The sequence below is a fragment of the Ochotona curzoniae genome, unplaced genomic scaffold (genome assembly GCF_017591425.1).
Source record: "Ochotona curzoniae isolate NIBS_2020 unplaced genomic scaffold, NIBS_Ocur_1.0 contig_3498, whole genome shotgun sequence".
In the NCBI taxonomy this organism is placed as follows: domain Eukaryota; kingdom Metazoa; phylum Chordata; class Mammalia; order Lagomorpha; family Ochotonidae; genus Ochotona; species Ochotona curzoniae.
This window is the reverse complement of record NW_024465885.1, coordinates 25,189,301-25,216,693: the sequence shown is the minus strand read 5'-3', so window position 1 is coordinate 25,216,693 and position 27,393 is coordinate 25,189,301. Positions and strand designations below refer to the sequence as shown.

The 27,393-nt window shown below is 37.5% G+C and overlaps 1 protein-coding gene across 1 annotated transcript in view; it reads right to left on the bottom strand.

The window, feature by feature from the left end:
- ROBO1 (roundabout guidance receptor 1) overlaps positions 1 to 27,393 on the bottom strand; it is a 1,020,189-nt gene that overhangs the window by 705,911 nt on the left and 286,885 nt on the right. The window lies entirely within an intron of this gene.

Sequence of the window (27,393 nt, the reverse complement as noted above, 5' to 3'; positions counted from 1 at the left end):
CACTATGAAACCTCTTAACAGAAATGTTCCCTCCACTTCACCTCTGTGAAATGCTGCCCAGCCTATTTCCTTTGACATTGACATTCACCACTCCCTGGCAAATCTTCATCAAAGACACCAAAGCCAGCTCCCTGTGGAAAGATCCTTATCTTAGTAGCTGTCTTGGCAAGATTTAGTAGCACTGTGGGACATGCCCTCCCTACCCCTACCTTCTCTTTTCTTGGCTCTTTCAGGACATACTCCCTCTAGTATGTCCATCATTTGATTGGCACAACGTACAGTGGATACTGGTCATCAGCAAACATTTGTGCAATGACTAAACCACTGTTCTGTGAAAAGAAGCCCCAGTGTCAGAGCTGTCACTGATGCCTACAAGGTTGCAGTCTTTTCCATCCTCACATCCCTCAAGAAGCAGCTGGAATCCTGAGATGTTTCCAAAGTAGTTCTTTTCATATTAGATTCCTGGGAAAAGCTTAACCACATTAGTCACTTCAGAATACTCTGTATTCATGAAGTTCTAGATACAGGGCGAAGTCCTTAGGTTTATGTGATGCAGCTTTCAGAGCTGTTGCATTTGGTCAGAAATAGAAGAAAGGAATCGTGAAGCATTTTTCTATGAAGGCTGGAATGGCACTATTTTGCACAGTTTAACATTTGCCTGTCATTATCCATAAATTGCAGCTATATGTTATAATTATTTAATCTACATTTCTTGTTAAACATCTAAATTATGTCACTTCACCAATTTACAGGAATTATGTGATTAGGTGTAATTATCCTAAATAGCTGAACACAATTAAAAACTCTTACATGCAGGAAATGTCATATATGGTAGGTTTTTTTTTTTCTTGACTTTCTGTCCTTGGCCTCTATTATAAGGAGATAATGTCTGACTCTCTTGAATGGGCTTTTAAGAGGTTGTTCAACTTTGTGCTGGCCTCTAACCTCATGGCTACCTACAAAGATTCTCTTGTTACCTTAATCTTTGTTCAAACAGTTCTTACTTTTTGAGTCTTGTGAAGCCTGTAACCAGTCATGCCAACCACAGTGATGCTGGCTGCTGTTTCATACTGATGGAGGGTCCTGCACATGTGCCTTGGAAGTTCACACCCAAACCCCTCTGGTGAGGGGACCCTTCCCTTTGTACGTTTTGAGCAACAGTGTGCAGAGGCTCAATGCTTTAAAGCCTGAACAACTACTTCAAGGCTTTGTTTATGAAAATGCGACTTCAGTCTCTCAATCCCTCAACACATTTGGTTCTTCACCTACATAATGCAGGTGTTGATAACAGACAATGCACCCCCTTTTTGTTGACTCCCTTGGCATGTATCCTCAGAAGTCCTGATCTACACTCCCTATTCTTTCTATGATTTGGAATTGGATATTAGGGTGTCACTGGTGTAACATCACTTTCTTTTGTTAGCATATGTGTCTTCTGAAGGGAGAGAAGGATAATCCTTGTTTTGTGCTTATTGCACTGCCTGCTTCCCACAAGGTGCTGAAAGGATGAAAGATCTAGATTTGCTTTCCCTTTGGCAGGTTGTTTTTTGGTTCGTTTTTTTTTTATTGCCATAATTTTATAGTGACCTAGTAAACCGATTCATAATACAATCCTAGAGACCCCTTCCGCAGTCATGAGAAAAAGGAAAAAGGAAAAGCACTGAAAATATTTGCAAATTAGCTATTCCGACCAACTGCACATGAAAAGGGAGGGAATTTTGTTTACAATTCATGCAGACAGAAACGTGGTGGAGGCAATGACCAGCTCAACGTGTGTGCATGGAAGTTTCAGAGTTGCGGCAAAGCAGCCCAGGTGTGTGGCTACCATTTGCTAGTGCCAGACTTGCCCCAACCACAAGAACTTGTGCTGCTGTAAACATCCTCTGGGCTTCTCCCCCAAGGCGCACTCTTCAGCTTGTCTCACCCTGCTATCGCCTCGCCTCCTCCGCACCAGCCTCTGATCTCAGGGTGTAGTTAAAGCTACTCACTCTGTTATTTGGCTCCTTTAATCCACTTCCACTGTTTATGGTCTCCTTGTGCCAGGAAGACATTACAGAAAAAAAAAAAGGATCTAATTTTAGGTACTTAGACAACCCCTACTGATTCAAATGTAATTTTTTTTAACCTTACCAAATTAATTTCTTTCAAGAGAATTCGGATAGCAGTGCTTTCATTCATATACACACTCATACACTTTAAATCTTACTTGAATAATCCATGGTTAAGGTATGCAGAAATTTGCAAGTGAATAACAAGTACTTTCAAATACCATGGGAGTCCATATGGAAATATTCACTGAAATGAGATTTTATGGCCTCTGGAGCCATCTAGTAAAGAACAAGTTAGAAAATCTTGTTCTGAATGTGCATCATTCAGATGAAAAGTCTTTCTAAATAATTTTTTTGTATTTCTATTGTTATTTTCCATGATATGGTTTGGTAGGAATAGAGACTTCCCACCCCCCACACGCTGAGCCTCTCCCCCCTCCCTCCTTAATTTTCCCCTCCAACTCCACCGTTTTCCCCCATATGATTACAAATGAACAGTCTTAGGCCAATTAGACTGCTTAATTTAAAGACACACAAGAACCACAAAAACCTAATTCGGGAACACAGTTGTCTTCTTATTGCTTTTAAATACAGAAAACTATGGACAACCTGATAACCCTTAGTGCTTCTACACCCAAATCCCTCTTGTACATAGGAAAGGTATGATATGAACCCAGCCAAGTCCCTTGTGTGAAATCCCTTTGGCCTGTTACACAGGCAAATTCACTCATACAGTCAGGGAAAGGCGCTGATCTTCCTCATTCCTTATCAATTCAGAGATGAGCTCTTGAATTCTGTCCCCCAAAACCCAGAGAAGAAAAATGATGTGAAGTGATTTATCCCCTTGCTGATTACCTTGTCCTGACCTCAGAGGCATCTCATGAATGTGTCACAGATAATCCTTGGCTTTGAATTTAGCTAGTTCCATGAGATTGGCCACATTTTCTATTTGCCACATTTCACTTCTTTTTTTTAAAGATTTATTATTATTATTATTATTATTTTATTGGAAAGGCGGATATACAGAGAGGAGAGAGACAGAGAGGAAGATCTTCCGTCCAATGATTCACTCCCCAAGTGAGCGCAACAGCTGATGCTATGCTGGTCCGAAGCCAGGAGCCTCTTCCGGGTCTCCCACACGGGTGCAGGGTCCCAAAGCTTTGGGCCGTCCTCGACTGCTTTCCCGGGCCACAGGCAGGGAGCTGGAAGGGAAGCGGGGCTGCCGGGATTAGAACCGGCGCCCATATGGGATCCTGGGCGTGCAAGGTGAGGACCTTAACCACTTGCGCCACCGAGCCGGGCCCCACATTTCACTTCTTAGAAAGTTCGCTATCATATTATTTTATGACTGTTTTCAGGATACCCTTAATTCTTCAAGCTTTCATTTGCTTGTTTGCTTTTCTAGTTCAGAATTTGTATATATTCCAAATATTCCTTTGAAAAAAAAGCAAATTGTAAAAAAAAAAAAGGCCATTGTACTATGAAAAAGTACATTTTTTTAATCAATTTTGAATATATTCATCTGCAAATTACTGCATTTAAAAATAATAATCCAGCAAATTGATAGTCCTAAAACTAAGGTAAGTTAGTGCTAAAATATAAGGTAAAATACAAGAGAAAAATGTTGACTGCATAGAAGAAAAAAATATCAAGATTAATTTTAGACACATTCTATATTTCCATATATATATTTCTTTTGGAGAACATGAAAAAAATAGTTATAAAATTTCTTTTTAAACAATAAAGAACCTTTATGTAGGTTTTTCACTTATGAAAAAAAAATCACATTTTCTCATTTTTTTCATAAAAACCTAGGCATGGATAACCGTTACATATATTCCGTGTTTTCTGTTATTGAAACTGAAATTCAGTGGTATCAAGACAATCCTCAGATCACGCAATCACAAATTAGCCTCCTCAAGATTAATATGTGGATATTTTTCAATATAGTACCACAATCCCGTCTCATGTTCTCTGCTTCTACACTTCATGCTGTGATGCATATTAAATGGAGACATACTGAATCAAGCTGTGGCATATTTAAATGTTTCTGGAAGATGGAACCTAACGTTTCACAGGAACATAAGCATAGACAGCAGAGACCCTTTTGAAAATGTAGAGCTGCAAAGGAAATGTAGGTTTTCTGAATCGGTGCAGAAGGTTCTCTCGCTCCACAAGGCAAGTAAAGCAGATATGAAAATCAAGACTGTACATAGTAAATATAAATGTATCAGGGAAATGTGAATTCATATATAGATATAGAACACCAAAATATATGCACAGGAAACAACAAAATATGCTCATTTTTGAAGAAGTATGAAATTTAGGAGGTGACTGAAGATTGAGGGGCCTGGCGCCCTGGCCTAGTGGTTAAAGTCCTCACCTTGAACACACAGGGATCCCATATTGGAGCCAGTTCTGATCCTGGCAGCCCCGCTTCTTATCTAGCTCGCTGCTTGTAGCCTGGGAAAGCAGTCAAAGCCTCGGGACCCTGCACCCACGAGGGAGACTGGGAAGAAGTTTCAGGTTCCTGGCTTTGGATTGGGCTCAGCTCTGGCCATTGTATTCACTTGGGGAGTGAATGATCAGATGGAAGATCCTCCTCTCTGTCTTTCCTCTCTGTATATATTTGACTTTACAATACAAATAAATAAAGCTTAAATAAACAAAGCAAAATAAAAACTAAGGATTGAGAAAGGACGTGAGAAAAATTACTTTGATTTTGTTATGGACTACTTTTATCCCTGTCACGATTTCTGTTTTGAAACCGTACCCTTCAGGGTAGCAGGCAGTATTACTTCTAAAGAAGAAAATAAGATTAAATAAGAAAATACACACTGGACCCTGATTCAATAGAATGATGTTCTTTGGACAGGATGTATCAGAGAATTCACCATCTTCCTCTCATGTCCTCCTCTCGGATATATTTACTCACAAGAGGTCATGGGGCCCGGCGCGGTGGCGCAGTGGTTAAGGTTCTCGCCTTGCATGCCCCGGGATCCCATATGGGCGCCGGTTCTATCCCCGGCAGCCCCGCTTCCCTTCCAGCTCCCTGCCTGTGGCCCGGGAAAGCAGTCGAGGACAGCCCAAAGCTTTGGGACCCTGCACCCGCATGGGAGACCTGGAAGAGGCTCCTGGCTTCGGACCGGCATAGCATCGGCATTGCACTCACTTGGGTAGTGAATCATTGGACGGAAGATCTTCCTCTCTGTCTCTCTTCTCTCTGTATATCCGCCTTTCCAATAAAAATAAAATAAATCTTAAAAAAAAAAAAAGAGGTCATGGAACTAAACAGCCAAGAGGGTGGCTCCCTTCAAACCAGGAACAGATTGTTCACCAGAAATCAAATTTGATAGAGTTTTAACTGTCAGCTCCCAAGTCTGTACACTTGTGAGACAATAATTTCATGTTTCTATATACATGATCTACCTATTAGTTAAGGCACCAGTGGTGGTATTTTGTTATAGTAGTACAAATAGACCCAGATAGTCTGAGGCTGCATACATTGCAAAGATTGTGACTATTTTAGCAAATTGTAATCCTTATAATTTTATAAAATCATAACCTGCTCAATACTTGCAAGAAGAAAAAGCAGAAGCAATGATTGATCCTTAAGTTTGCGTTAGGATCATCTGATCATTCCAACATAAAACATGCTTTATTCCTATATAAATCATTGGTGTCCTGAACAGGCATTTTATCTGCATTTATTGACTCACTTTGACGTCTTATGTTTTAGTCCTTTTTTGTTATGAAGCCAAGAAGGAGCATAGCCTGATAAGGACTCTTTAGTTCAATAAAAGCTCCCAAATGCAAAACTCAGCATTCTGAGCCACTGTGTAGATTTAAAGCATCCTCTGGGGAATATTTAGATCTATAAACCAATCAATTGATTGCCCATTTCCATTTGGGCTATTTTTCTCATACTCTACTTCTATCTGGGTTTTAATTGGCTTTTTATCTTATATTGATTATTTAATAGGACCATCATTCTTATTTTTTATTGTCATATCATAAACCATTAAACCAAGCATGTCTGAGTTAACTGCTGCAGAATTACATAACAGATAGTAATGGAAAAGGGCTTTTAGCTACTTATTTATTTTGAAGAAAGTCACCAAGAGAGGAGGGAGGTTTCCACATCAGCTGGTTCATTCTGGAAATTTCTTCAACAGCTGGGGCAGGAGTAGGCAAAATTGTGATGTTCAGAAGTCAATATGGGTTTCCCCTGTATGTGGCAAGGATCCAACTACTTCAGACCTCGCCTGCTGCTGCCCACCATGCGCATTAGCAGGAAGCTGGAGTTAGCAGCAGAGCCTGACCTAAAACTCAGGCAGCCTGATATGGAGCTAAGATGCCCTGAGTGGGGTCTCAAATGCCTTATCAAATACTAACACAGAATTGGCCTTTTTAAAGGTAAATATAATAAAAAGGACTAAAGAATCTCCACAGCACAAAATGTGGAACTTGTCAATCCATGACTAGAAATGACATTTGAGTGGAATGCATCACCCAATTCCATGAGTTTTACATTTGTTACTCCCCAGTGGAATATGTAAGTGAGTGATTTAAAATAATTTCATAAACATTTGGATAAAAATACAATTTTATGTCATTCTCACAACTATTTTTTTTCACAGACATGTATGAAAGTGGTATAAGTGGTGTGATATTTTGGCATAACAGGCTATTCTTCCACCTCTGGTGCCAGCATCCCATGTGGCACCTGCTTGTGTCCTGGCTCTACATTTTGACCCATCTCTCTGCTATTGACCTAGGAGGGATTGACTCAATTCTTTTGGTTGCTGCATCCATGTGGGAAACCCAGAGGAAGCTCCTGACTCCCAGCTTGGGATCAGCTCAGCTCTAACCACTGTGGTCATCTGAGGAATAAATCAGCAGACTGTAGATCTCTCTGCCCTTCTTCCTCTGTAAATCTTTCAAAACAAAAACAAATCTTTATATAAATTTTTAAAAAAAGGTATGCATTTTTTTAGGTATGCATTTAAAATCACTAACTCACTCTTTTCTTTAAAAAAAAAATGTTACTCAATAACTGTCAAATTGATCCTGAGGACTTTGATGAATGAAAATACACCACTAATTTAAAAACAAAAGAGGCCAGTTGGGGTGGGCACATTGGCTAATCCACACTGTAACGGGCATAGTATACAAGAGATGCTTTATGTCCTGGCTGCTTCATCTCTCAACTGGCTCTCTACCTATACCCTGCTAAGGCAGGGGAGGATGGCCCAAGACCTTGTGACCCTGTTCCTGTGTGGGAGATCTGGAGAAACTCCTGGTTTCCAGCTTAGGCTCAGCTCAACTCTGGAAAATATGGACATTCAAGGAGTGAGCCAGGGCATGGAAGACACTGTCTTTGTGTCTCTCCTTATTTCTCTGTAAAATTTGCCTTTCAAATAAAAATAGATCTTTTAAATAAGCCAATAGCTGTTAATTTTATTTTATTCTTGGAGGAAGTAATATTTAAAATAGAAAGAATTTGGTTCATTTTGATAATAATTGAATGGTAAGACAGATGCTTATTTAGATGATTACGATAAGGCAAATGATTAGTCACTTGTGTGTCACTGACCATCAGAAGAGCACTGGAGTAGTTACACATTGCCGTTTCTGCCATTAATCTTAGGAAATCTCAACTTTTAGACTGTTCGGTTTCCAACATCTAAACATGTGTGAGGATCTGATACTGCAGTATAGCTGCTTAAACCACTGCTTGAGATGACATATTTGCATGTCAGAGTGTTGGTTTCATTCTGGACTACTCTGCTTCCAAGCCAGCATCCTGCTAATGTGCGTGGGAAAGCAGCAGATGACAGTTCATTCATTGATGTGGGAGATAGGGATGGTGTTCCTAGATCATCGCCTTCTCCTGAGCCACTTATGGCTGTTTCAGCACTTGAAGAATGATCAGCAAATGAGAGATTGCATTCTGTATCTCTATTGCCTTTTTTGTATGTTATTTTGCCTTTTAAGTAAATAGATAAACAAAATCTGATGTCCTATAATTTATTTGAACTTTATTTGATCAAAATTGAAATAATGCCCAATTTTTGCTATTCATATTAATAGCATTAAAATACACCAGAGGGGTAATTTTAGGCTATAATTTATAGCCAATTATTTTTTATTCTGACTGAACAACAATATGTTAAAGATCTATAACCATAATGTTTGTATTTAGTCATACTTTCAATTATCTATTCAACATTTATTTATTCAGTGATCTTAAATATCACATAATAAGATATATAGAACACGATTTTAAACATCACATAGAAATTGTGTTTTCAATTCTACTATGCAAATTCAGTCAACAAATACCATATTATAGAAAAAAAGTTTAAAGAAGGCAGTTGGAAATGAACCTAGAATTTAAATATGGGGAAAAAAAGTCTCATTGGGAGGGTCATGGGAAACTTCATTTGTGCCAGTTGCTAAAGTACATATAGATTGGTAACTCAACAGGCTCATGAGACAGCTGGGGGAAGCTGATGAGCTGAAGGAGAGAGAAAGGAAAAAGAAGGTGATGGTAGATGGATCGAGTTTACCACGGAATGAACTTCAAGGAAATAACCAGAACCCTTAATGGGGAAGACTGAAATGAGGATCTTATGGTCTGCAAGGAAATTGCTGTTGTTAACTGGACTTGAAGGGTAGACACGTACTCCTGTTCTAGGCTCAGCAAGAGAAACACCTATGTTTTATTTCTGGAGCTCATAAGACCAAGTCTTCTGTTTCTTAACCCCTTTTCATGAGGCATAGGGGGTTATGTTAAAGGAAAATTAGTGTTAGAGGAAAATCAGTTTGGTAAACATTTAGAAGCTTACATGCAGCTTGAAATAGATCTTTGTATGAGGTTACTGCCAAAATAGCTTGAAAATTCTGCTAGGCTTTGCAGAGGGGTTCACAAGTAGGCATGAGTCAAAATGATGGACATTTCTCATGAGCACTGAGAATGTCATTGAGACTTATCTCTAAGGAAAAAAAAAATAGACACACTAAGTGCCGGAGCTGAAGATGGATGAACACCTGGGCTACTTTTCTCCTCATTTGTGCCAAATAATCCTATCAAGAAAAATGAACTTATTTTAATAGAAAGGAATTTCTACAATGGCAAATAAACATTACAGAAAAATATAGATCCATGGGGTTATAAGAAATTTATATTTGAAATTATTAAAAAATGAGTTAAGGGCATGTGCAGAGATGTGTGGTAACTAGATATTGCATCATAGAACATATTTTGGCCACAATGCCATGAATACATCCTGAAACTGAAGGCTAGGTGGCAGTGAATGTTCTGGAAGGTTCTCATTACTGTGGTAGTCAAAATCTGCATAATATATAATTTCCAATCCACAGAACATAAATATTTTACTTAAATAAAAGAATACTACTTAAAAATATTGTTATCTTCCTTGGATTATTTTAAAGCACCGAGTTTTAAATAAGATGGGATAACTTACTTTGTTCAAATTATAGGAAATTATGTAGAAATTACTCTGTCTATATTTTTCCAAATCTCTGCATGTTGTGTAATTTTACTAACATCCAGTCTTTAATGATGGATCAGCTAGAGGCTGTGTGTATGACAAAGCATCAGCATTGCTGATTCAGAAGAATGTTGCCATATAAATCTCAATTTCTTATAGCTTATGCTTCCCTCAAATTTCATATTTTCAATCTACTAATAAGATCCATGTTAAAAGGAAAATATATTGTTGGTAGAACGTTAAGCTTAGTGAAATGACTGTAATAATTCCTTACTTTCCTTTGAGGAGAGCATTGGATAGAACGGAATGTGTGTTGAGGTTATTGTCAAGGAAATCAAGAGTAAGAGAACAAGATCTAAGGTAATGTTTCCGACCACTTCAACCCTAATTTATGTGATGACTGAGATGCATGCAAGCAACAACGGCACTGCCTTGGGGAAATAAAAATATGTAATTAGATAATTAAGCAAAATATATAGCAGATCTCTAAAATAGTAAGACAATTAAAAGTCAACCTGCTGAGCAAAGCAAGATTTTCAACCAACTGAAGAGACCTGTTGAATGTTTATTGTCCATATGGCCTTTTTGAAAATATATTCTTTTCATCTTTTTGTGGTGACAGCTTTAATTTAACAAAAAGAGAAAAAGAACACCCAAGTCTTTCAAATAAATGCCGACCCATATTTAAAGATGTTATTTAATCTGCTGCCAGAGTATTAAAAGTTCATTATGCTGACACCTAAAGTGTTCTGGCAGAAATTAAAAATTTAACAGCTTTTCTCCAACTTTTTTTTTTGACAGAATATAACTTTACACAAATAACTCAACCCTGGCAAATACCTTTGAAGAAACAGCAAGGGTATTTAAATAGCTTCTTCTTGTACATTTATTTAAATATATCATGATTTTTAGTAGAGGTAGGGGATCAAGTTGAACCACTTATAGAAATTCCACTGCAGGATGATTTTCCATTAGTAGAACGCACTGCTTTTATTTAAAAAAAAATTGCCACATGCCTTATTTCTAATTAATTTATTACCTGACTTTTGCCCACAATTTATGCTTATCATCCTCACTATGCTCAATGCTATAAATTATTTTAACTATAGTTTCATTTTTGTCATCCATCAAAGTTTGCACTAATGAAGAAAGGGTGTTATTAGGGGCCAAGAATGATTCTCTTGACAATGTGCTATAACTCTCTGCTAACAGCCTGGTGCCTTATGCATTGCCAATCCACCCACTCTTCAACATCCTCTTAACATGATGTTAGGTACTATGTGCTGATTAGCATAGCAGAGATGTTAAACCTTAAATATTTTGAACATTTAAAACTAGATAACCCAAATATACAGGCAATGCATGCCTATTTATTGAAGCACAAAGAAGCAATGTTTTTTGATAGAATAAAATCTAAATTAATTGGAAGGATGGATCTAATATTCTCCTTTAGTTAGCTATGTCATTGCCCTATGTGAAACTCTTGCACCTGCACTTTTTATTACTGTGGAAGCAAATTTTAATGTGCTCTTAAGTTATATATTTAAGCAAAATCTGTGTGTGTGTGTTTGCGTGTTTTTCTTTCTCTTCCTTTCAAATAAATAAAATAATTAACATAGAAAAATTTAAAAACCCCAAAGCATAGACTCCTAAAATATAAAACTGGACTGGATGGTAGGGACCATATAAACCAACATTTTAAAGTAGAGAAAATGTGATCTAAAGAGTATAAATTACCTTCAAGGCAAGGTAACTGCTAACTCTCACTCAGTTTTGCTCTGTCTCTTGCTAGAACAACATATCCCCAGCCTCGTCACGGCTTCAGTGGCTCAGAGAGTACTTGCTCATCCACTTCAGCTTGCTTATCAGCCTTTTCTAGAAGGTGGGATGTTGATAGTAAAGCCAGGAATAGAATGATCTGGATGTTGGTGGGTTCACCATTGCTCCTGTAATGTACGTGATCCCAGCATACCTATGTAGGTATTTGTCATTTTAGGTCCAAGGCAGCATGAGTTCATGTGTGCTTCTTAAACTTTGACACTTAAACTTCAGGTGAAACTTTGGCACGTATACCTTAGGTGGAAAACAAAGTCTAACACATACTTTTAAAAGTTCAGATTTGAGGCTTTCTTTATATTTAATCCTGACTTTCTCAACTTCTACTGTGCAATGTTGTCACAAGTTTGGGGAATTTTTTCTTTCTAAGGACTCCAAGTTAAAGTTTGTGACCATGGTGCCTGGCATTAAAGAGTATTGGGCTGATGGGTCTTTGAAGATACTCTTGTTAAACAGATTGTGTTTAGTATAACTCAAGTTTATCATGTATAATGTTACATGGAGCAGAAAATATCTTCATGCTTTTATGCATTATCCTTCTGTAAAGCCAGCTAATCCTAAGGGCTACATCAAGCTTGCTGGGAAAAGAAAATACGTGGAACCTGAGGCACTCCCATGCAATAACCTGCTGTGACCTTATAGGTTCTTTTCAAGGCCCTCTTGAAGCTCCATGTGAGTCAGGGGCTCCCTGGTAAAACAGGAAAAATGAAAATGACCTAACTGGCAAACCCACTCATATAGACAGGAAATAGAGAGAAAAATCAAAAAGAATGTTGAAAAATGCACTTGCAAAGAAATATGATACCTTTCAGGATAGTGTCTAGAAATAGAATTCTTTAGGTAGAGCAACCAGTAACATAATGCCATCTTTTATGTTAGAGATTTACAGAGAACACTGCAAGTGCTCTTGATAAAACACACATTTAACTCATTCAGTTTTGTAAAAATACTGAATATGCCAAAACCAATCTGAATTCATTGCTTTCGAAAGTCCTTGAAAAATAATTCCAAAACATGATGTCATCTTTATGATCACCCTTAGTATACTGGGAAAATATCTTGATATCAAGTTGCCTAAGTGGCACTATCATACTGGCTGGAGTGAGTGGTTCCCAAACACACCTTCCTGGCGGACGCCTGTGGGGCTTTCTGCCTGGCAGTCAGCGGCCACCAGACCCTGCACCTGACCCTGCACAGTGACCCTGCACCAGACCCTGCACGGTGGCAACCAGCCAGAGATGCTCCCCGCGCTGTGCAAGGTGCTGAAGCACCCCATCTGCAAAGTGCGATACCTACAGTTGGTGTCCTGTTCATTCCCCCTCAGCAATAGGGTGAACTGGCACTGACCCTGGTCACTGTCCTGTCCCTGAGGTGTCTGGAGCTAACGAGCTCCTGTATGAGGACGCCAAACTGCTCTACAAGACCTCGAGACACCCACAATGCCCCCTACAGAGGCTGGTGCTGGAGAACTACCACCTTCAGGGAGTTCTGCTCTACTCTGGTCACCAACCAGGGGATCATGCACCTGTGCCTGGCCGAGAATGACCTTGGGGACAGCAGAGTGATGATCCTGTGTGAGGCCCCGAGTTTCTCTGAATGCAACCTGCAGATGCTGGTGCTGTAGTGATGTAGCATGACCAGCAGGGCTGCGAATAGCCTTCCGTGCTCCTGCAGCACAAGTGGAGCCTCACACCTGAGCCTTGGGTTCAACCACCTGGGCATTGCCGCCCTCCCCATCAATTGCAGCCTTGCACCTCTGGATATCGCCCAGAACGCCATGGGGTTCAGCAGCCTCAAGATCCTGTGCGATGCCGTGGGGCTGCCCAGCTGCACGCTGTAGAGCCTTAGAAACTGCAGTCCAGAAACTGCAGTGAGAGACCCACAGCTGGCCATTTAGAGCAACAGTCACCACCTCAGGCGCCCTCAGCTCTCAGTCTGTGACTTCATGTCCTGCTTTCCAGACCTCACCCCACGTGCAGAGAAATGAAGAGGAAAGCAAGGAGAAAAGAGAAGGGAAGGGGAAGAGGAAGGGGAGAAAAGAAAAGAAAAAGAAAAAAGAAAAGAAAAGAAAAGGAAAGGAAAGGAAAGGAAAGGAAAGGAAAGGAAAGGAAAGAAAAAAGATTACTAATTTTTTTCCTAAGATTGCATTTCCGTGAGTAAGCTAAGATTATTTCAATTAGAAGGAGACACAGGATATCAGAATGCAGCTCTACTTCCAGACAAAGATGGACTCCCAATGAAACGGTTTACAGTATCTTGGCAATAGGATGCTGGACTCTGCCGTTGTCCATGCCCGCAATGATGGTCATTTAACTGTGTATGAAGAACTGCAGTATAGTGGAGATAGAGGGGAACTCAGTGAGGGGGACGGAAATTAGGGAGGGGATAAGGGAAATCCCAGGGCCTTTGGAGCTGTATCATAAAATGATAATAATAAAAAGAAGTAAAATAACAATAAAAAAGAATATCAGAATGTGTGTGATTTAAACCAAAATCATACAGAAATAATTACTGTGGGTATTTGGATTAGCTGTTCCATTTCCACTTAGGATGCTTGAATTCCAAATCTGGTTAATCCTGTATCATCTTTATAATCTAGCATTGTGCTAATGCACACTTTAGGAGGGAACCGAAAATGGTTCAAGTATTTGGATCTCTATCATCCTTGTGAAAGAGCTAGATTAAGAGATTTGGATTGAGTTTGGGGTTCCTGGTTTGAGGCTCATTTAGTCTTGGCTTTGGCAGTCATTTGAAGGGAAAATGAACACATAGAAGATTCTTTCTCTTTCAAATGAGGTTTTTAAAAATAATGCAAAAAGTACTAGTTTTGATAGAGTTCTAAGAACTCTCATTGGCTCATTTACTTATCTGAAAAACTTAAACTTTTACATAGTCATCAAATACACAATGTTGAATTTTTAAAATAGAGAAAAAAATATATATATTATTATATTTAGCTTTTGGTTGGATAAAAATGCTCAAATGAAATGAAAAAAAAACAGAGGTTGGGACAAGTGAGATGGAATGGAGATAGGATTGAATTTTTATTATGGAAATGTATTTTTGAGATATCTAGTCTATATTTAATTGAGTTTAAACAGTAGATAGATGATTTTGGTGCCCAAGTAGAAAAATAAAGGACAAGAAGCTGGAGATGTAAGGTAAGAAATACTAAAATATAGATATTATTCTTAAATAAACCATGTGAAGAAGGCATTTAGAGAAGTATCATGAAGAAAAGAGAGCAGGTTCTAAGCTCAGCAGGCATTCAAAAAATGTAGTCAAGAAAATGGAGAAGTCTGAAAATGAGAGACACTAGCTGTCAGGATCAGAAGCAAGCAGGGTTTCTGTGGTTTCCCTGAAGCCAAGAAAAGTACATATTGGCAGGAGGAGTGGACACCTGCCAAATGGTGGAAAGAGGGTGTTGCATGTACTAGACAACATTGGTAGTTGAAGCTCTTAATGAGATAACTTCCGTGGAGCAGATAAAATTCCTCACGTGTTCTGAAAAAGATGAGCTAAGGCTTTAGCGAAGGAAGAAGTGGACCCTGACAACTCCTGAGAAGTTTCAATGAAAAGAAGAACAAACAGCTGAAGGGAATCTTTTAGGAGTTTTAGGAATCTTTTTAAAAAATGACATTCTGGAGCATGAAAAAAACAATCATTTTGGAATGGACTTTCTGATGATATTGCAAAAACCACTGAGTGTACAATAGTTTTTATTAAGGTGAGAGAGGATTGGAGCCAGAAGATAAGTAGTCTTTAATGAAGGGTGTTAGACTTGTACACCAGGAAGGATGGCAGGCAATGTGTATTTAAAACTGTATACCTCAGTGCATTTGGCAATGGCAAGATGGTAGTGATTGATATTATTTTTCAATTTCCAGGGAATAGGAGAGCATATATGAAGGGGATTCAAAAAGTTTATGGAAATTGTAATCAAAACATAACATAAATTATCTTTTGCACCGTTGGAAGCTCGTGTGTGTGTGTGTGTGTGTGTGTGTGTGTGTGTGTGTGTGTGTGTGTGCGCACACATAATTGAGGGCAGGGAAGATGGTGAAAAGAGGTACCAGAACACCACTAAAGAAAGAGGAGTGGAGGTATGAGAGAAATCAAACTTACTAAGGAAATGCAGTAGGATCTGTGGTCCACTTGGGTAGCTCTTTGGCCTCTTCTTAAAGCAAAACTTAGATGGGAATGAGCTGAGAATGTATGATTATAACAAAGTGGAGAGTTAGAGTTGTGTTATGAAAATGTGAATTGTGATGTGCTGGAAGAGAAGTACTACTTTAAAGATACCACAAAGACTTCTTAATAATTAGTGTAGTTCTTAATGTGTTATTAAAACTTGTAGCAATTAAACACAAATCTCACATTAATATTCACATAGCATATATATATACATATATATATATAATTTTTAAGTGGAGATTGGCATTCTTCAGCAGTCTAGTAAATGAAACAAACCATGAAAGATTAAGCATATATGGCTCCAAATTCAATTATGTAGTGAGGAATAGTATGTTTACTAGCCATACATTAATGCATTTCGGTCAATGACTTTTCCAAACCCTCCACTGCCCCATCTCTATCCCAAGACAGTAGTTCATCTCAATAGCTTCACATAGGAATGCACGAAATCAAGAATTTCAATATAATATGCAGACATTCATCTGTAGGAACTATAAATATTTTTCTAAATGCTTATGAAAATTGAATTATAAGGAAAGTTTCTTTTAGTGCAAGCAAACTGAAATTGAGGTAAAGTTTTCCAAACTGCATATTTTCCAGGAGTCTTAGGAAAAATCTCGGTGTTAGTATTCCTCCAGATTAAAATATTTACTTCTGAAAGAAGAATGTATTGTTCATGTTGTCACTATGTAATAAAAGAAAAAAACAACATTGATGTGTTGCCTAGATGCGGGATTATAATTGTTTTGTGTAGTTAATGGTCATCTTTCCCCAACAGTGCTTCAGTTCATGATTTTAAAACAAGTTATTAGGATAAGATAAAGCAACAGCCAAATAAAACTATGGCTTATTAAGAAAAAGCAAGGAGTTTCTTTGGATCTATTCAAAGTACTAAAACAAACCAGCTGCTATGTACATATATGAGGGTGTTTGATCTTCTGTTTTAAGAGTCACTGTATAGCAGTCAGGAACACTGGGACAGAAATCTAGATTTCTTCCATTCCAAATACTTTATGAAAGCAAAAAAAAAAATAGAGTGGGGTCAAAGGAAATGGTCCATTTCTCATCTGTCACTCTGGGAAGTGACGGAGAAGAAATGAAAGGATTAATATTCTGATCATCTGGGATAGGTCTGCAAACAACTGCTGTGAACAACCTCTGTCTATCCCTCACAACTTTGCTATAATCAGCTGGAAGAATAAATCCTCTTGATCAAAGATATATTTCATGAGTGTTTTACTGGAAGAATAAAGTTTATAGACCAAGTTAGCATTGGTAAGAAATAGCTATAAATTTTGGAGAGAATATTATCTGCCTAATAATTGTAAAATCAAATGAATCTATTTTTGTCATTAGAATTCCTGACAATACCTGAAGTCAAAGATGTTAAAGCAGACATATTAGAAATGATATACAGACTTTAAACACTATATTATTGTAATGGGTTTTACCTGAAAGGAGAATAATATTCTGAAGCATGTGACATCATTTGATAACAGACAATATATTGATAGAATTTCAGGTTGTTAAATATAAATACATATATATATATGTGTGTATACATATATATATATTCTATTTTAAAATGAATAAATAAAAGGTTCCATGTGAAACCTCAAACAATGGAACTCACTTCAATACCAATAGTAGTTGCCTGAGATTTGTATCTTGAACAATAAAGGAACCTTTGTTTTTCCCAGAGACCAATGGATGATCAGAGAACAAAGGACAGACTAGGCAAATATTTAAGATTGTAAAAGGAAGTTACAACTGGAAGAAACATGAAAGATTATTTAGCTCAAGCTGCTCATTTTACAGCCAATAATACTGAAATTTTGAAAAATTAACTGACTGGCTCAGGGTCACAAATCAGGAATAGCTGTCAGCATAAGGCCTAACCTAGTCAAGTATGAAAAAAAGTGCCTTCCATTCTCTTTGAAACATAATCTACTCCACTCTTCATATGTACTATTCCTCTTTCCTTCCCCTTCAGCGTCTGTCCATGGCAAATCATTCAAAACCTTTCTTCTTTGTCCAGGAATCAAGTCACTTCCACAACATGTTTGCCTTCCATACTTCTTCCAGATATCTTTTGACATAGATAAAATTAATAGCCTTTTCAAGGCTACTGATCTTACCTGATACAGTAAATTGGAAAGTCATGGTTGTTTGTACAAAACACTAAAGCTTTTATACTTAGTATATCAGTATTGAGTGTGCAGGCATTTGGGAAACATGAATTTTAATAATCACCTACTGTAGAGACTGATTCTTTAACAAGACAAAGAGGTAGAGGCATTTTGAGCCCGATACCTTAACAACTGTTCATTGGTTATTCTTCATAGGTGGAAAAACAGGCATTAATCCATGTCTAAATGGCTCTAAATTAATCCATGTATTTTGAATAGAGATTCTACTTACTAGCAGCGATGAACCGATTTGGAAAGCTACTCAACCATTTTGTGTTCCAAACTGTAGAAAAATTTTTTTTCACCAGACTATTTGAATATTAAGTGAAAATACCTATATAAGGGTTTAAACTAAAAATGAGCCTAAAAGGGCTAGTACAGAGTTTCTATTTGCTAATCATCCTCCTGCAATACCAGCATCCCACTGAGTGCTGACTTGTGTTTAGCTGCTTCATTTCCTAATTCAGCTCCTTGCTTATGGTGTGTGAAGGGAGCAGGAGGTTCAAATCCTTGGGGCCTTGCACACATATAGGGGTCCTGCAATAAGCTCTTTGCTCCTGGCTTAGGGTCAGTTCAATGCAGGACATTGCAGCCATTTGGCGGGTGAACTATTAGATGGAAGGTTTTTGTTTTTCTGCTCTGTAAATCTGTATTTTAAATAAAAATACATCCTAGAAGTAAAAACTCATAGAAAAAACTAAGAAGTAAAGTTATTATTATGTGAAACCCATTGTCATTTTGTTATAATTGGTCTTCTACTCTATCATTCCACTAAAAAGACTTGGGTGGGTCATTATTGGTGATCTAAAAAGTCATAAATGTTCAGAAATATTATATGAAAAAAAATCAATGCAGTGAACAGTGACATATGTCTTATATTTTATGAACTGAGGTCAGCCGAAATGAAATGAGTTAAATATTAATTTGTCATTAGGATTAAATTATATATAACATAAAGAAAAATGATAATTAACCTGTTACACAATCAGATACATACTTGCATATGACCTATTTGAATTTTTATGCAATTTTTTCAATGTTCAGTGATTTATTTTTATTTGTAAGAAACATTGAGAAACAGAAAGAAAAATAGAGAGAGAGAAAGAGACAGTCTTTTGTCCACTGGTTCGTGCTGATAACAGCCAAGTTGTACCAAGTGGAAGTTGGGAGCTATAATTCCATGTCTCCCACATAGCTATCAGGGACACAAATACTTAAGTGGCAATCTGTTGCCTCCCAAAGTGAGAGTCAGAAGAAGGACTGTATTTAAGTTATGCTGAGATAGGATGAAGGCATTCCGAGTAGAGGCCTAACCCATGTCCTACATTGCCCAACTAAGTAGTGGTTGTATAACTGAATGATCACTTCTCCTAAGTCATTCACTCCTTGATGAATTGGACAGGCACAGATGAATCCCGTTGTCTTGAAAGGACAATAGGGTTGATAATGATGATGATGACTCCAGAGCTACAGAATGCTTTAATAAAGTTGATCATGAATTACCTGATGTCTGAATTTGTTTTATTAAATTGAATTGCATTGACTTTTTCTAGATAAGGTAGTGTTCATGTCATTCTTAATTGACTTGGTAGTGTTTAGATGCATGTTTGAATTTTTTAGGCAATATAGTGCTGACAAAATCGGGTAAAACATGGAAACAACAGTTCCATCACTTCTCAGAGGCCCACATTATTTCACTAAATGCTGGCCTATAAGACTACTCTGACTTCAAATTGTTTGGTATCAGCGTAGCTGTTAGAGCAAAGACTGTGTTTCCTTTTCCAGGCATAGGAAGCATATTTTTAAGGATTCACCCTTTGGGGTTTATGGAAGGAAGACATAGGAGTTTCTGCAATAATCTGATTTTCCACACATATTTCTTATCACCGCCTTAAGACACAGCCCTTTCTGTGTGACTTTTTTTCCTCTGACAACTCTCCTTCTATGATCAAACTATGTCCACTGAAGCCATCATGCCAAGAACTTCTGCTGTTTTCTACTCTCTCGTATGAGACCCAGCACCAGCTATCACATTGGATTGAGAAAAACATATGAAACGAGTAGTGATGGCACACAAGGTTACATTTATGCTTAATCACTAACTGGGAAATACAGTGCCTGACTGTAGGCAAGTCACTTAAACATTGGTACATTTTTATATTTTTCAAATCTGAAGATTAAGATGATCAGAATGACACCTATTTATAATGTTAATTTGTTGGCAAATAGATATCAAGTATAAATAGCAAATTATCACTCTAACATTCAAGTAAAATGTTGCTGATGAATGGAAAAAAACCAATGACTTAAATCATGCTTAACAGCCTTACAAACTAAATCTGTAAAATATCTTTTCATATAGCACAGGATTAATGTTCTATATGGAAAAATACTTGTTTATAAATATAATTTAAATTAAATTTATTTAGGTTCAAAAAATTCATGTAATCTTTCTATGATACACATTTTCATAAACATTTTAAAGATGTTGATTTTTCCAGACAACAATCCTACATGTGCATATGACCACTCCAAACCAAAATTAAGGATTGAATCAACATAGAAATACATCTCAGAGTATTATACCCACTTACAGAGTACCTTGCAAGGCAGTTAGTTTTTGGATGAAAATTTTATGTAAAGAGTGAAAATTTCATTCTGGATCTTATCATAAAATCAGTTTTTTAATTTATCACAGAACAAAGAGCCATTTATAAGTAAATCCAATTCAAAATCCATCATTAAGTCAAATCTCCAAAAGAAACAAACCATTGTATCTTTCATAGCTAAAACCATTTTGATTTATCATTTGAATACATTCTTGATTTTGTTCAAAATTCTTTTTATAAAGAACCTGTCTGTAAGAAATTCTAAAATATTTTACTATCTAAAGTCATTTGAAATTATACAGGAATATAGAAGTGCTATGTAAAATGATGCCTATGATTTTTTTAAAATTTATCTTATTTCTCTCCAAAAGAATAAAGGACAGAATATATTAACATTATCTGTGAACACTATTTGAATTGATGCAGGGTTTCCAGGCAGCACAATGGTCAAAGCATCAAACAAAAAACACTCAGCAGTCAAGGAGGATCATTTTACCTGACTGCAGTAAATGGATCAAGGGTTTGGACATGTCAGTCATGACAGATGAGAGGGACCAGAAAGGTTGGAGTGAATTGTTGGCAAGTCTGCAAAATCTATGAAATCTGTGTTTGTATATGATTAGAAGACATTCAAGAGCATATAAGAAAGCAAAGCTTAGGAAATGATGGATGATAGGGCAACGGCTTCAAGAAAAGGGAACAAAGGCCAGAGAAAGAGGTGAAAAAGTTTTTAGGTAGGTCATGTGAAGAATATTTTACAATATCAACAGCATACAATGCAAACATTTTTCAATAAGTTTAAAATCACTTCACTTGGAAGACCGATTTGAAAGAATTGGAGGGGTTTTTAGAAAAGAGATAACTAAAATCTAGGAATCTCCAAAAATAAAACATGACTAAATGAATGGGGATGGCTGAAAATATTGATGAAATTACTTATAAGCTTAGGAGAGTGAGTGGTATTAGGACCTGTAAAATTTTTATCAAAATAACAAAAACAAGAGAAATGATAAGAAGGAAGTGGGAGCCTGTGTTGTTGTATGTCAAATTAAGCTCCTGCCTTTGATACCAACACCCCATTTAGGCCCTGGTTGGAGTCCTGGGCTCCACTTCCTATCCATCTTCCTACTAAAGCACCTGGGAATGCAGCAGAAGATGAAGTGCCTGGGTCCCTCCTCCCATGTGGGAGACCTGGAGGAAGCCCATGGGCTTCCGCTGGCCTTCCATCACTGGTGCAGTCAGTTAGGGAGGAAAGAGTGGATGGAAGAGTCTTTTCCTCTTTCTCTGTTTCTCTTCTCTTCTCTCTGTAACTATGCTTTGCCCATACAGTTTAAAGAGAGAAAGAAATTAATTGATACAAAAGAGAGTTACATTCAAGTGCAATCTTATTAGAAATATAATATCTACTTAACAAGTAAAAGGGCATCTTGTAAAAATCTTACATATTCAAGAAGAGTAAGACAAAGAATCAAACTCAGCTCGACAGGCACTGGTTAATTTCAGTTGCAACAGGAAAATTAATTAAAAAAAATACCCTAAATATCTGGTGTCTTTCTAGTTTCTTGACATAGGCATTAATTGAAATAAACTTTTCTTTCAGCATTGCCTGGATTGCATTCCACAAGTTGTGATATGTTTTTCTGATGCCTTCCTTTATTTCAAGCAGTTAAAAAAATTCTATGATTTCTTCTATAACCCATTGTTCATTTAGCAGCATTTGGTTCAGTCTCCAGGTATTTACATATATTTACATATATTCTGTGGAATTTTTACTTGGTCATGTCCAGTTCCCTAGTTCACTCCATTATTATCGGAAAAAACACATAGAATGAGTTTTATTTTTAACAATATGTGAGGCTTGTTTGGCGGTCTATGTTCAGAATCTGTATGGTGTCTCAATTCTTGGATGTTCCTCTTAGCTTTATTCAGTTCCTCTTCCAGTTTTCTTTTTCAGGATTTTTACAGGAGAGGCCTTCCAGTTCTGATACTCGGCCTCACTTCTGCTGTCATTGAGGCTCTCCGCTGAAGAGAGAATTTGCTGGATTGTATTTTTCAGTTCCAATGATTCAGCTTGATTTTGTTTCAGTGCTGCTATTTCCTGTGTAACTCATTCCATACATTCATTAAACACTTTTATTTGAGTCTCATTATTATAAGGACATTTATGATGATTTTTTTTCAAACTTCTTCAGCTAGCACTTCCCTGTTGTGTTCATCAGTTAACTCTGAGGTTGAACTAGTCTTTTGCTCTTGAGGAGGAGGCATCAGTAACCTCACTCACTGTGCCTGGGCCTCTTTTCCTGCCCCTTGCCACTACAACTTAGAATCTTTTCCTTAAGGCCGATTTTTACACTGTATCACCCACGATGCTGCATGTCAAATTTACTGATGCCATTCATTGCCATTTACATCACTCATGCCACTCCCTCCAGGAAGTTTCAATCCCAGGTTACCACGATGCTCCTGCACGGCCTCTGCAGCCAGAGATCCTGGGTTGCCACTCTCTGTCCTCTCTGATCCTGTGTTGTGCCTGCACTGCCGTCTGCTCAGCCTTTTTTCCCAGTCACAGCTTCAGTTCTACTTGGGATTAGAGAGACCTTAAAGCAAACCACAGAGCTTTCAATGGTACCTGTTGCACGGATTTCCCTCCCTTTCTTCTTCTTGTCAGAATCTTCTGGCAGTTAGGTGTGGGGGCAATCTGCACCTAATTTGTATGGAACTCTTGGAATGCCAAGTTACTATCATTTTCTAATTGAATCACTGGAAAGTGTTGAGCCACAAGTGAGTGCTCCCTGGCTTAGCTCATGTGTGTTTGACTGTTGTATGTCTCCTTCCCCGACAGAGGGTCTTTACCATGGAAGTTCAAATGACCCCAATTGATATGGCTTTGGCCGTGAAGTCACCCTGTTCTCACACCCATCTGATAGGGCTCTGCCAATGTTTCTGCTTCTGATTGCATTAACATATCAGAGGGACCCAAGCTTCAACGGCTGGAATCACCTCCTGCCTTCGCAGGAATTGGTACTCTACCCTCCCCACCTGACCACCAGCAGAGCTCTACGGCAGCACGGCTTTGTTATCTCTGCTGCTGTCTGTGTCCATGGGTTTCAGGGTGTTCTGCCGCCACTGGCCTGCCCACTCACGAGTCCAACAATTATGCCCTCTCTGCTTCTCACCTTGGTCTTTTCTGTTTTTTATTTTTTTAAAGATTTATTTATGTTTATTTGGAAGTCAGATATACAGAGACGAGGAGAGACAGAGAAGATCTTCTGTCTGCTACTAACTTCCCAACCGGCCGCAATGGCTGGAGCTGAGCTGAGGCAAAGCCAGGAGCCAGGAGCTTTTTCCAGGTCTTTGCGGTTGCGGGGTCCTAAGGCTTTGGGCCATCCTGGAATGCTTTCCCAGGCCACAAGCAGGGCGCTGGATGGGAAGCAGAGCTACTGGCATTAAAACCGGTGCCCATATGCGATCCCGGCTTGTGCAAAGTGAGGACTTGAGCTGCTAGGCTATCGCGCTAAGCCCTTCTCTGTTTGAAGGTGTCCTCACCCTATTCCACAACATTCTCTCTTCCTATGAATAGTATTCTAAATATAAATTTTTACATTCTTCAATTTTGCATGTCATCTTTTATGTATTTTCTACAACCAATATAAACCAGATATCTTCATGAATATCACTTTATTTTCTATTGGATGCTATCTTCTGGGGTATGTTAGGTTCGAATTTAGGCAACCCTTGATATTGGATGTTTTAATTATTTATGCTGTTTGAGTGTATAAATAATAACCTGGCCACCACATTAAAATTGAAAATTTATAAACAAAATTTCCAACTTTAAATGTCATGATACTTGTCAATTTCCAAAGTGAGAATGTGTTGCTTGTTTTGAAATTATATTCCTGCAATTTGAACATTAAATCACAATTACAATAGTTATATATAAACATATATTTACCAACACTGTTTAAATTTTTCTTTTTATTTGCCTGAGGAAAGATAAGATATTGATGTGAATTCGTGACTTGCAAATGAATCTAAGGAGATGCGTGCTGGTAAATAGATAATTTTTAAATGAATTTTAATAAAACTGGGCTACTACAATAATAAGAAGGGAACAAGGTGCTTGTTCTATACATAGTTGAAGATTTAGACAATCAATGAAAATCTGAAAAGCTATAGGTTTTGCCAAATTTTTTTTTCTGATTTTTAACATATTTTTACATATTTTATACTAGGCTGATATGGAGAAAATATAATTTAACAGGATAACACTACTCCTATATGGGATTAAATGATGATAAATTTCCATTATAACAGGAATATTGAATCAAAAACAGTGTCATTAAGACACGTATCCTTGACTCTGTGTATAAAATAAACTTTTACCAACACTACTACCTTCTTGTTTATAAAATTCTTAGATGCTCTGTTAGGATCCATGTTTTATTATTTAATGACTATGACTCTATGACCTAGATTAACGTGGGAAACATGGCTGAAATATGAAGATGTAGTGCATGGCACACCACTTTGGATTCACTGTAAATGGTGACTATGTGCAATTATGAGTCATATGTATTTAATTTTTATTTTATCTACCTTATAGGTTATGCAGTTATTCAGTTCCAGGAAGTCATATAGGTTTGTTTTACAACTTGAAACAAATAAATTGTATAAATCAATGACAATTTAATTTTTGCTTTCTAAAATTTGAAACTTCTTCAAACATCTAAGATTTATTTTTCATAAGTGGAAATTATATGTATTCACAGTAAAAACATTGTGCTAGTTCCTTAGGTAAGATAGAGAATAAAATACACATGGGCTTTAAGGCAAAAAAAAATAACATTCTGAGTTGACTATTGACCTATCATTAAAATAAAATTTGCTTGTTATCCAATTAAAAATATACTCTCAATATAATCATACTAAAAATCTTTCTATTGAGGCAATAGTGCATTCACTCTAATTGTGTTAGAATGTCACAAGTGTAGAAAACTTTTTGAGAGTAGTTTGAGATTATTCAATACATATTTGTTGTTTTCCCTATGATCATTTATCAGTAAACTCAAAAGATCAAAGTTAAGGATCAAGACATATTTCCCAGCTGCATTACTGAAGGATTAGTGTTTTTCTTCAATCAGTAAATCTATTACAGAATTCCTAATGCTAGACAAACCTTTTCTAAATGTTCTAATTCTAAAGATGGAACTGAAGCAAATCAGTGCATTGTAAATTAAGATTTGTTAAGGAAGAGTTCAATAACTAAAAATGTAGGTGGAGCCCATTTGACCAAAGTTCTCCACTTACTCAAGGTGTAGAATTGAATAACCTCACCTTACACCCAAAAAACAAACCAAAGTAGCAATAAATCAGTCAGACTCATTAATTATGTACTATGTAATTGGTAGGCCTAGGGCATAGCCCTTTTGCTTGTTAATTAAAAAAATAATAATAAAACAAAGGAATATTGATTAAAATGCCAGTGAAATTCTCCTCAGAAGTTTGTTAAAGTCCTAAAATTCATGTTTAATCATAACACAAATGATAATTATCCTAAACAAAGAAAAAGAATCTACAAGCATAACAATTGCTGTCCAAAGTCTACTGAAAAGTTATAGCAATAAAAATGGAATACTGGCATAAAGCTAGACAAACTGGCTAGTGGGAGACAATAGAAAAGACAAAAATTAGTGCATTAAAAAGAAAAAGGAAGTGGTTTTTGACAAAGTTGCCAAGTATATGCAGTGGAGAAATAATATTCTCTTAAAAATGGTAATGGAAAAGCTGGATATAAGTACATAAAACAAAGAAATTAGGTTTCTGCTTTTCACTATATAAAAATCAATTTAAAACAGACAAAAACACCCCTCTTAATGTTATACTTGGGATTATGAAATACCTAGAACACACAAGGGAAATACTTCTAGACATTAATATTTTTTAAAACTTAAACCCAAACACACACAAATAAAGCAAAATTAGGCAACTGATTACATCAACCAAAGAAGCTTTTTCACAAGAAAGAAAATGATCAGTTGAATTAAGAAACCACCAGACTGGGAGAAAATATTTGTAGGTTATTCAAATTACACATAGTGGAGGAGAATCAATATGGCAGAATGGACGGAGAAACATTTAGTCAGGATGAAACAGACAGGACACATTCCAGGAAATAGAAGAGGACAGAACAACAGCAGAGGGGTACCTGGAGACTGATAGACACAGGAAAGCAGCAGACACAATGGTGTGGTGTTGCAGTGACTGATACTCCAGCAGCATTCAGCTAACAATAATCTGAAGTCCACCAGCAGCTGGAACTCCACCAGCAACCAGGTGGGAAGGGATTTGCACTGGGAGCTTGGGAGGTGAACACAGATAAAGAACTATATGTCCTGTTGGTCCTTTTGATTTGATCAGGAGCAGAGACAGAGCAGCAGATGCCAGATGGGCAGTGCAAGAACAAGGTGGATTTCACAGCCCAGTCAGCCCCCTAGAGCTGAATTGGGTGCCATTTTGCAGAAGGAGGCAAAGGCAAGGGAAAGGACTGAGCATATGCTGGGCTGGAAGTGAACTCATTTCTGACTCAGTGAACTGCATCAATGTGGCATTCCACAAGTTCTACCCAAGACAGGTCTGGGTACCCCTCAGACCTGATGGCCAGCAGATCAAGAACTCTAGTAGTGGTACGTTAGGCACCATTTTGTACACTGTGGCAAAGGCTTTAGGACTGCAATGGACAACAGGGAACTGCACATATGCTGAGGTCATGAGAACTCACTTGAGTTCCATGGATTGCACTGGTCCCAGAGGAAAATAATACTGACTATGGCATTGTATGGGTCAAAATATGTCTGTGTGGCACCCAGACCTAACAGCCAACAGGTTCTTGCAAGATAACCACCACCAACAACCTAGCTAAATAGAGCAACTGGTGTTTCCCTCATCCTGGGATCTGCACCAACCAGAAGTGGGAGAAAGGTTGTACAGACAATGGTGC